This window comes from Chelon labrosus (assembly GCF_963514085.1).
Source record: "Chelon labrosus genome assembly, chromosome: 9".
Taxonomy (NCBI): domain Eukaryota; kingdom Metazoa; phylum Chordata; class Actinopteri; order Mugiliformes; family Mugilidae; genus Chelon; species Chelon labrosus.
In genome coordinates this window covers 22,838,830-22,851,005 of record NC_140359.1, presented here as the reverse complement: position 1 = coordinate 22,851,005, position 12,176 = coordinate 22,838,830, and the positions used below count along the sequence as shown (strand labels likewise).

At 42.7% G+C, this 12,176-nt stretch overlaps 1 protein-coding gene across 2 annotated transcripts in view; it reads left to right on the top strand.

Moving 5' to 3' along the window:
* Positions 1–5,949: 5,949 nt before the first annotated feature.
* slc20a2 (solute carrier family 20 member 2) overlaps positions 5,950–12,176 on the top strand; it is a 42,299-nt gene continuing 36,072 nt past the window's right edge. Inside the window, exon 1 of one of the 2 annotated variants that reach the window (XM_084551532.1) lies at positions 5,950–6,175. The gene's annotated coding sequence lies outside the window, so the exon portion shown is untranslated. Of the gene's footprint in view, positions 6,176–6,214; positions 6,344–12,176 lie in introns of those variants that run through there. The other variant, XM_084551533.1, reaches the window with a different exon arrangement.

Below are 12,176 nucleotides of genomic sequence, written 5' to 3'. Positions count from 1 at the left end.
TACCTTATTGTTCTTTTTATACTGTATTCATTTTTATAGTGTTTATTTTATACGGTCTTCTCTGCTCTCACATGGGAAAAAAAAGGAGGAGATTGCTATAATTCTCATTGTACTGAATGCAATACTGACCATAAAGGCTTTCTGATTCTCTAATTCTAAACTAAAACCACAATTCCTTAAAATAGAGTAGCAGGGAGTACACAACACAACTGGAATGTGACTAAATAGTCCACATATACTCTAGTACATGAACTCCCAGTGGCTAAATGAAGAGCTTTGGACCAATCTCGTCTTTGTATGGAAAATATTGCCCTACCACCAACAGCAAAGAATTGCTTAACTTTGCTTAAAGGCTGGAAATCGGGAAAACGGCTAGTGTGTCTCTGTCCAAAGATTAAGCTCAGTGTTAATTAAGTTCACACACAAACACAAAGGCTACATGTGCACATTTTGATTTAGTTACACAGCTTGTTCAGGCTACTGGAGGATGAGAAAGCAACCTCATCATTATATCGAGGGACATTTTAATTAATTTAAAAGTTAAGAGTAAATCTGATTTTTTTTTTTTTCTGATGATAAGTGGAAATCCCTTGGTAGTATACAGGCGTAGAAAGGACAAACTACTACAGCTGTGTGAGTTAGAGCTTCCAGTGCACATATAACACAGACGAGATTAAATCTATATGCTGTACATCCTTGATGTAAGAATAAGAAGCTTACACAGCAAGAAGTTTCTGGGTTTGAATCCATCAGCTGACTGTGTGGCGTTTGCATGTTCTCCCTGTGTCTGCGTGGGTTTTCTCCAGGTACTCCGGTTTCCTCTCGCCATCCAAAGACATGCTCATTAGGTTAACTGGTGATTCTAAATTGGACGTAGGTGTGAGTGTGAATAGTTGTCTGTCTTTCTGTGTTAGCCATGTGATAGACTGGTGACCTGTCCAGGGTGTAGCCAGCCTCTCGCCCGTCGACAGCTGGGATAGGCTCCAGCCCTCCCGCGACCCTCCAGAGGACAAGCGGTTACAGAAAATGAATGAATGAATGAAGAAGCTTACACATACAGTGACACTGTCAGAGGAAGTGACCACCAAGAAAAAAAAAACTGAGTGTTATGGCTATTTTATGTTTTGCCACAAGATGGCAGCAAATACTTGATGTAATGACTGAACAGTGTCCATTCAAAATACGTTTTACGAGGGGAAATCACTGGGGAAAATCTGTTGTACATTATCAGCATATATAGTCTGACTGTAAAATGATCTAGAGCTGTTAATGTATAGAGTTACAGTTACTCATACAGAATATTATGGTAGGAGAGCACATAAAACTGATGATTCAACGGTCGAACTTGAAGTAAAATGAAAACAAGAATGTGTTTTCAAAAACGCTGCTGATTTAAGAAAATCTGTTAAGAAAATAGAGCCAAAGAAAATGATATGGAGACACTGGAACACAAGTCACTTTACAAGCTTGTGCTTGTTGGATGCTTCAGGGCTGCACATAAGTATATAACTTCACCAAAGTAGTGGGTGGGGTTCATATACTGTCTCATATGTCAAGCCAGTGTTTATTTTTTCAATACCTGATATGGATCACAAGTGTTTCCCTATCCTGGTGCACGTGTTAAACAGAAAGACAACAAAAGTGGATTTTTGTTAGGTGTTCAAATAAATTTCTTTAGTAATAAAAATAAAAAAAACAAGCTTGATGTTCTCAGACATAATACAAGTATTGTACCATCATGCAAAATTCATAATAAACTTTCACAATAAATTCCCAAACAGGTCTTGTCTGTTTGACCGGTGGTGGCAGATTCAAAGCATCAAGTAACACATCGTGAGATACACAGCTAGTTCTCTTTTATCCCTTCCCTGGTACTGATAATTACCTGGGAAACACAGTGAAGTAATTAGTGTTTACATCCAAAACTAGAACACAAAAGGCGCTTTTGTGTTACAGTATGTGTGTAAGCATCGGTAAAACTTAAGCTGTGCAAACGACAGCTTTTAACGTTAGCCTAAACAAAATGACATGAAATATAGACCGATACTTAAGTCTAAGCGTCCTCTAGCCTGTAGGCGACATCGTTCCATGTTGTTGACATTGAAGCTATTACATCAACTTGAGCTTTTCTTGACAGTGGTGTGGTTGCAAACAGGAGAAAAACCCCTTGAAGGTGTGTAGCTCTCCAGCGAGCTTCCCAGAACAGTTTGCTGCCAAAATACCATATATCTACATAAATATACACGTGACCAAATATTAATTTAGCTTCTATTGTGCGCCAGTCATATCCATGAACTCACACCACTGCACTGTATAAACTAAGGTAAACCCCTGGCCTCCAATACTTTCATCAAGTGGCCAAGTCAGCAATCAGATCCTGATTAATTCTAAAATTCCTCTGCATCTAAGTCAGTGTTGTGTTGTGTCATTTGTCATTTGCGCCAACCCGTAGCCCAAAAATAAAATCAATTCATGCTACGTGTGCTTGCAAACTTACAAACATGAGCCAGCTAGTTAGATATAACGCAAGCGCACTATGCTAAGGGTTCAAGGAAGAACTGTATTGATGATGGGAGAGTCTTGTTACTTAAAGTTCTTTTACAGTCACAGTGACACATCCACCCACTCAGTCACACCAGTGCACACACATTCACACACCGGTGCCAAGATCTAGGAGTAACTTAAGTGTCTTGCTCAAAGACACTTGTGGTCCATGTGCTGATCAAACCATTAACCCTCTGCTTCATATACAACCAGCTATTTCTGCCTACTCAGCCACCGCCGGCCCACACAATCCAGCTCACAGTCGTGTGCATCATGTGATTGGATTCCAATTTACTGCCGTTAAAAAGATAAAGAAACAAAAAGAAAGCTAACACCACATCATAACACAACTGGCGAAATACAAAACACAAAATTCACAAGAATTCCTGACTGAAGCTCGGAACAAAAGATGCCAACAAAAGCATGCACGGATCAGCCGTTTCTGAATTCTATTAGCTCGCCGTGTCCCCGCAGTATGAAAGCACACTGTTGATTTTATGAAGCTGTAAAGATTACACATATGGGAGATTAAGAGTGAAGGTTTGTTTGAGTGGTGGGAGTGTATTCAGAAAATGTGGTAAACACCACGCCCAACCGAGGCCTGCCTGGACACGGGACTACTAGACAATGTAAGCATTATCCAGCGTGACAAACACTAAGCTGCAGTTTACTTAATTAATGGCTTTCATGTATATTTTTCTGTTTGCGTATCCATATGTTAGTTCAGTGACAAAATTTACATACCCAGTCAAGTCACATACCCAGTTATATAAGGGTCAGCAGTGTTTTATTTTCATACTTTTTCTCTGAATTAAAGCTTCTGATAGGACTTAATTTGAATTTTTTCATATACCTATACATCACAAAATCTTGCTGTGTAAACGCAGGTGCACAGACTTTTTTTATAGCCACTCCGTATCTGTGAAATCAACAAACCTCTGCGTTGAGGTTGGTTTAATTCCCCTCCAAACAATCTGCTGAAAAACAATACTTTATCTTTTTTTTCAGGCTGAGTGCTTGCTCACTGAGACAACGCAGACAGCGCAGTAAAAACAGTGGTATGAGAAGCCTCCGGGAAAGCAACAACAAAGAGGATCAATTTCCTGTAACTGTGATGTAGTTGTGATATTTGCTGTGTGACTGCTAGAGAGCAGACAGGACATTTGAGGCCCAAGATGCTGACCCTTCGGTATTTGGTTGATAAGTGCTGCTGTGGCAAAAAAAGAAGATGTAAATATAACTCTGCATTGAAGTTCTGAAAACTATTTAAACAAACAAAAAAACAGGAGGATGACTTTGCCAAGAATATGACCCAAATATGACTTGGAAATGATCCAATGGAAAACAACCTCAGTGGTTTTATAAGCATTTCTGGAAATGTTTTATTGCCGATCTTTACCAGGAGTTTGGTCCAGCCCATTTTCAACCATTCACTGTGGTCTGGTTTGGATCAGGTTATGGGTTTTTGTACATGCAGAAACCAAGACCCATGCTGATGTAGCATGTAGGGATTTGAATATCTCTCTAGTCCAGGATAATGCTTTGACCTTCTAGTCACTTTTAGCAAGACATCTCACTCTATACAGCTGGTAATCGGTTGCTCCATCTAGCCACAGGGAAGATAAGGTGGTTCACCTGCTTGTGAGTGTATCGTTATGTAATCGTACCAGCCCTTTAGGGCATGAGGAGGTCAGGATGTCTCAACATACAGTAAATGTATAAGGGACACTGGATGATAGCATTTCAATAAATAAACAGCTGTTGTATCCTCCCTGACAAAAGCTTTACAGCGTTCGTAAATCTGTTCTCAGAACTTTACAAGAGTTCACGTTATTATGAAGACAGGAAAAGTCTCATTAGATGGGGATGTTCTGGGACAGTTGGCTAACACGCTAGTAATGTATTATGGCTGCGGCCTTGTGTAGGTTGACAAAATTTATACGAGTCCAAAGTGGAATAATATGTTTGGCCCAGCTATGCGTGGGTGAAACTCACTGAGTCAGTTGTTCCACTGGCTGAATAGAGCAGACTCGTGTCTCAACAAGACCCAGCGTTTTATACGGATCAAAGGGACAATGGTTTCTCGGGTCATACGCACCAGTGCTTCTTCACCACCACGACAAATTCAAGGCAAATTTAAGTTCTGGAGGAGCTTTTGTTGTCGTTGTGGCTTTGGCTTTTTGAGAAGATCAAATGTTAAAATTGGGAACGACACCGGATTATTCCGTAGAGTGGATAGTAAAAGTCCACGCAAAGATGGATCATATCAGAACATTTGCACCTTTATTTTGAAAAATGCAACCCAGGCAATGACACGGAAAATACGTGTTAAGAAAAAATGAAAAATGAAAGAATAAATACTTAAATGCATGAATGTTCACAAGCATAAAACCTGTTTGAGTCTATCAGCCTGTACTAAATATATATCTGTATTTATTGAATTTTTTTTGTTTTTTAAAAAAAAGTTTTTCTCAGAAATGTGTCTCATTGGTTTTCAGTAGCGTTGCATCTCATTTTTCAAACAAAGGCACACAAGCACTGATAGGATTTGTCTTTGATTCTTTAATTCACAACACAAACACTTGCTGTTTAAACACGAGTGTGTGTGTGTGGACTTTTTCTTTCTTTTATAGCCACTGCAAATCCGCGAAAATAACAAGTCTCTGCGTTGAGTTTGGTGTAATTACCCTCCAAACGACCCCTCCTCCATCCCTCCAACCCACCGCTGTTGACTGGCTGGGCCGGTTACGTAACACAGTTATACCGTGCGCACGTGGCCACGCAGTCATAATAGACGGCAAAAACTGTAGACTTAACGATTAAACGTTAGAAATTCGCACACGTTTGAGGCGCGGGCTGCAGAGAAGGGGTTGCGGTTTTTGTGTTTTAAAACAACCCAATTTTCCACGGGAATTTCGCGGAGACGGATTCCTCCGCTCGGCACAGCACAGGTCCCTCCCGTGTCAAGACGTGGAAATCATCCTCAGTGAAGGAAGACTGCGGGAAAGCAACAGAACAGTTGCTCTTGAATAAATCCGAATTCACATCACTGGATTGTTCCCTGCCACGAGAAATAAAGAGTTTAATTCCCACTGGCCTCCTTAGGGGGGAAATGGCTCAATTGTCCAATGATGACTGCACATGCAACAGTGATTTTAAATAAATACCCAACATAAATGCAGCTGTATTGTATTCCCCCCCCCCCCCCCCCCATGTGATGTCACCTTGCCCTCACTAGATTGACCACTACGCTCTCTCTCCCCCCCTCCTTCCCTGTCTCGCACTCGTCCCCCCCCCCCCCTCTCCTCGCCTCCCCTCCCCTCCTTCATCCCAAAGCTGTCATCCTGAGCAGCGGCGTTGAGACGACGGTTCAATCCCTAAAACGCCCGGATGAGAGCAGCAGGCGACATTCAGGGCAACATGGTCGCATGAGCCAGCCGAGTGGAGGGCAACCATTCCTGGGGGGGCACGACAGCCACTGCTGGAATCTGACATTTTCGACGCAGCCCACGCAGAACGGTTCTGGGAAAATAACAGGCAGAGATAGATAGATAGACAGATAGATAGAGGCGTGGAGGCGCAGAGGAACGGCACTTTCCTCCCCCTTTTCTCGCGGTGTCCTATTTCGTCGGTAAGTACATTTTGTTTGACAAAAACGCTGCCTATGTGTCTTTTTCTTTCCTTCTTCCTCGGGAGGGTTTCCGTCTCGTTGAGCCACTTTTCCCCCCCTCCACCTCCCGCGTTTCTTTGTGGCGAGCCGTCCGTGTGCGGGGCTGCACTTAAGGAAGAACAGGCCTGGGTAAGTGTGAACGCGGCGTAAAATAGACGTGTCTGGATTTAAATCGGCCGCTGCAGCTCGCAGCCGCGCCGTCTTGTCTCTCGTGTTTTGTGGCAGACATCGCTGGTGCATTGTTGCGTTTCACCGTGGAAGCGGTTTTATTCTGATATACTGTTGCCACTGGTCGCACGCAACTACACCAGTGAATGGAGCTGCCGCTGCACGTGTGTGTGACTCAACACAAGATAGAGTATCACGGTAGCACCGATTCATATTCGCTTGTGTGGCGGCCGGTCCGTGGCTGTGAACCGGTGCAGGAAAGCGATCAAGGGGCCTCCGAGAGCCAAGAGAGTTTAATCGTTTGGTTGGTAATTACACGAGTTCATTTCCCTCTGTTGAGTTTTTCGAGCGCACACTAGTAGACACTGTTTGACGACAAGGCGGGTTCATGAACTGGGCATGCGCACTACTCCAACTCCGACCAGAAGTTGGGAATAGTTTGTCCTAAACATCTCAGAAATGCCCCGGGCCACTTCCTCTGTCTCAGTCAAGAGCGTCAGGCTGTTGTTGTGGTCTCTGTTGCTGGTGTGTCTGCTGTGATCTTCAGCTCTTTGTGATCTAATTACTGACAGAAGCGTGGGATGAAGCAGACCTGTTCACATGCAGATATGCATCTGTGATGACGAGCCCAACCCTTGTTGTGAAATTACAGAATAACCTGATCAGCCACAACATTATGACCACGGACAGGAGAAGTGAATAACATTAACCGTCCTGTGACAATACAGTGTTCTGCTGGGAAACTTTTGGACCTGGCATTCATTTGTGTGGATGTTACCCTAATGCTAACCCAGACCAGATACCCCTACCCCATAGCAATGACACATCTTGATGGTAGCAGCCATCCCCAGCACAAAAACACTTTAGGAACGACTCAAAAGAACATGAAGAACAGCACAACATCTCAAACTGATCAAGGCTCTGTGGGATGATCCACAGAGGCCCCTCTCCTCAACCCATAGGACTCAAAGGCCCCCCACTACCAACACTCTGTTGCCAGACACCACAGGACGCCCTCAGAAGGCCCATAGGACCAGGTGTATGTTTTCTGCATCACAAAAAAGGGAAAATACATCAACGAGTTTCAAAATGAAAGGTACTCAATGTAGAATAAGTGACGTAAATAGTTTTCAGTTTACCACTTTCAGTTGACTTTCACACTTTTTACGCAGGGTTAGCTGAGTAAGATGCACAGTAGTATTTTAAAGTAGCATACAAGGGAAGTACTCAAGTTCAAGTGCCTCATTATTACACTCAGTTATCCTTCACTACTGTAATTCAGACCGTACAGATGTAGTTTGTTGTGGTTAAAACGCTGAAAACAACGTTATAAAATATTTATTGTGTTTCCGTTGTTGTGGTTGATATAACATTGCCTTGTTGTTTTGTCCTCTTTTTCCTCACCTGGTCAAATTCAGTCCTCCTTTTTATATTACACTATACTAAAGATATATCTTATCCTATTGCCCACAATGAAACTACAAAGCAGTCAAGCGGCCAGAATGGTATATGCTGGTTAAATATTAATCTGCATTCTGTGATAAGGAATAGTGAGAAAGAGGAAGAATGCTGAGGGTCCGCCACGTAACATGTTTTCCCTTCGCTTTTGTTTCTCTTAAATGCTTAACTGGGGCACTGGAACAGAGCTTTTACACCGCGGTGGTTTGTAAAGTGGAAGAACTCTTGATTGCCGTATAGCCGCTGGCCTTAAGGGTTGTAAGACAGATATGGACGTATATTGCGATAAGATAGGTGGATTAATGACTTCCTTCTTTTTGTTTTTTTACGCAATTTTATGCATTGTGAGTGCTCATTGACGGTTTAGACTTCTGCGTTAAGTTGACACAGAAACTACGGCGTAGCTGAAGTGCACCTCCCCAGAAATGTACTTATGTGCCGCGGCGACAAAGAGCGCAAGAGCTGTGATTGGTCCACTTGGTAGTAGCGTGTTTCCGCTCTAGTATTTCCGGCAGCTTCTCCATCTCCGCAATTTTTCGAATTGATTGTTTTGGATCGAGGAAAGGTTAACTGAGGAGGTTCTGAGATACAAACATTTGTACGACTCGTCTTCGGCGAAAGTTTCATTCGCCATTGTTGAAAGTGAAGCAGGAAGTAGAAACAAAAAAAAGACACAGCGCCGACTAGCGCTTGGGCGAGCCAGACTGACGAACGCACAAGTATAAATGGCCCACACCGGCGAAGGCTACGTGCGTAAGTTACGGCGTCTATGTCCCGCAGTACTCTAAAAGAGGCTTTAGTCTAGAGACTCCATGGTCTCCTCCTCCTGTTCCTTCTTAAACCTGTTTATTTGCAGCTCCTCCTACCCCTTCATGGTGTTTGTACCTTAAGTAAACTAACCCATTACTACACATTCACGGAGAGATTTATAAAGAAAAATGTTCTGTGACGCTGTCACAGGTGGATAATATGCTGCTTTGCATTTGAATCCATCTGATTTGCCGAGACAGCCCGCTTTCCTGGAAACGTTTTGGTTGAGTTAAACCCCAGCAAGTTCAACTGCAGCGTGTCAGCCAGACGGCTTTGTCAGAGAGAAAAATAAATATTACTGTTGCCCTCCTTTTCACTGAGCCTTCATTAAAAATTTCCACCACTATCTTGTTTAATTAAGGTGGGTTTATGGATTGATTCAATTCCTATTTGACTGTACTTTGACCTGCCTTTTGTGACCATAATCCTTTGGGGAGAAAAAAAAAAAAAAAGCAAAGCAGAGTGATTCACACTAAATTGTCAGTTCCGTGGCGACAGGGTGCAGCCACGGCTTCGACCACATGCTCAATAGAGTCTCTCTTCTATGCTAACCCATAAATCCAAAAGCCTTCATGACAGACACCGAGGATTTCAAATGCACTTAAGCCAGGCAGCTGAAGCCTGTGTTTTGGACGTTCCAGTTTCGAAGCTGGCTGTCAGTGGTGGTGGTGGTGGTGGTGGTGGTGGTGGGGAGGGGGGAGGCAGGGGTTGTTAGCTTGCATGGAAGAGAGCGTGTACATTGCGCAATGTTTTCACGTTCAACAAGATGCTGAGAGAGCAGACAGGTTTTCATGGGAGTGCTCTCGGGGCACGTGTGCTGCAGGTTTGCAGTTTCTAAGAACTTTCTGCCATCTACGACTTCACCATTAGTTCCAGATCAGTGTTAAAGTCGCATACAGCCTCGCGCTTCGTGACAGGAATGTCCTCGATGTGCAGAAAAGTCATTACTGCACAGCTTCCCTTTCTGTACCTTTCTCTTACATAACTTTATATATGTATGTTGTGCTTTCTGGATTAGACACACAGCTGTGACTTGCATGACTGCAGAGAGCTAGTCTAGTCTAAATCCAGATTTTGCTAGCGATCAAGCAGTTCAGTTACATTCATTATGTGGCAAGAACCATTTGCTCCTGATGAACAATACTGTTGCGTAATAACTGGTTGGTGTGTAAATACCGGTTGTTTGCGAAGATGTTTGCCATATTAATTAAAGGTACACAGACGTCCCCATAAAGACTTGCACCCTCGGACCTGGGAGGATTAGAAAATTATAATACTAGCTTTAATGATGTGTCCACGTTGTGTTCACAACTTGTTCCTGCAGCCCCCAAGTGGTCAAAATCAGCTACTACATTACGTACATAAGCAAGCATTATATACTGACCTATGTTGGATTTTTTTTTTTTATTCCAAGAGAATTTAAAGTAAGTAATTAGACGGTTACCTAAATATTTAATGAAAAGAGAAGACGAATTCCTTTATATAAAAAAAATAAAAATAAATATGACGGCTACATAATGGTACATTTTAGCCATCGCCCCCTGGTGGACAAGCAGTGTAATGCAGCATGTGTTCCTGAATCGTCTCAAACACATTTTGTGTTTGGCATATTACTACTGCCACTAACTCTTATCTGCATTGCAGTGAATCTGCTGATTGGTTTCTCAGGTGATTGATGAGTCTATATATTGAAGAAGATGGGGCCCGTCAGAATTTTGCAGAGCCGCAGGTGACGCATTCAAATTACTTGTTTCGTCCTACTGACCTTCAAAAGCCAAAAGGTATTCAAAGTTACCAATGAATGTTTGGAATTTTTCCTTCAGAAGTGACTTGAGTGATCAGTTATTTTTCTGATCAGTTCTGTCAGTCAACTAATTAACAAACTTTGCACTGCAGTTTCTTCAGCTAACAGCAATTGGTAGTATTCCCCAACATACTGCACTGATCAAAGCATTATAATAAAGATTAACTTATATTGAACATAGTTTTTAGCTGCTGTTCTACAATATAACATAAAAGCTGACAGATTTCTTACTGTAACAATTTTCTATTGTCTTGAGGTAGGTACAGATTTTCCAGCATAGTAGACTGTCAAGTACAGGAGGCACTTTTTATTTCACTCTTGAAGTTAATTCATATTTTCTAACAAAGTCATCCATCTATGGCATCATCGTGGTGCTTATGACAAAGCGTTAGTCTGCATTACTTGCAAATAAAATTGGTTTAGAGGCATACTCACATCAGACAAACAAATCTGAGGTCCCGTCAGGACATCAGTGTATTTGACCCAGCAGAATAAGTCCATCCCCCTAGCAGATATATTCATCTCTACATGGCACTCTGTTGAGTTCAGTGTCTGTACTAAACGAGAACTGACAAGTTATATTAGTAAAGATGTATTTTCCCTGCAGGAGCGGTATGTCTCACTCCACTCAACACTAGATTTCCCCAGTTTCCCGGTGACGCTTAAACGCTCCATGCATTTATGGATCTGAGCAGCGTGAGAACAGTCTCAGAACTCTGCATGCATGCGTAACCTGATCTGTGCGTATCTGCCAATACGTATGTGCACACTTGACGTTTGCGAAGTTGAATGTTCAGGTTTGTGAATTATTCAGACTGCTATGTGTGCATTTAGGTTCAAATTGCTCTGTAGCCTGTGCGTGAATTTAAATACACATTTGTGACCACACAAATCGCATTTGTGAATCTCGCGTTCCACTTGTGCATAATGGAACATGCATTTTGAACCATTTTGAGACTAATTTCACTGCATAGAAACGGACCCGACCTTGTAGGCGCCGACATAGGCAAGAATAAAAACGAATGTATGCGAAAATTGCTGGAGCCTGTTCTGGTTTCCATGATGGTAGGGCCCCTTGCAGGCCGGCCCTTCTGCCAGTGGGTGTGTCTGTATCTCTGTGGGCGGAAGGGCAGTTGGCACCGAGGCTGGCAGTGTCACAGTCAGAGAACAGTCTGTCTCTCTGATCAGCCCACCTCGCCCTCAGAGCACAATCACCCTGTTATGTCTGAGCCCTCCTTCGCCATGGCAACATCACATGATAGCACAGAGTGTGAATCTTCTAGCTCTGTGTGTGTGTGTGTGTGTCTGCTTCACGTCTGCTTCCAACAGCGTTGCTTAAACCACGTTATTGCTGGAAATCGGGTTTGATTGTGTGGGACTGATAACGTCCCTTTTCATTTTTTATTAACAAAGGTCAAAACAAGCACACTGGACAGAAGAAAGCGGGAAAGGTCGGGGCATGCGAGTGTTGAGAAAGCTGCCATCCATCTATCATTAACGGAGAAAGAAGCCGGAAACAAATGGAACCCACTTGAGAATAGCCATTTTTTTGATCATTTTAAGTTAAGCAGTGCTTCAGGGTCAGGGTATCGTTAAAAGCATGGGAAAATAATCATTTCCATTTCAGCTCTTAGACAACTTTACAACCACTGGTTCAGTTTTTCCTCAGCGTTTAACCAGATCTAAGTTGCCCGGACGCAAAATTACTCGAGGCTGCATTTA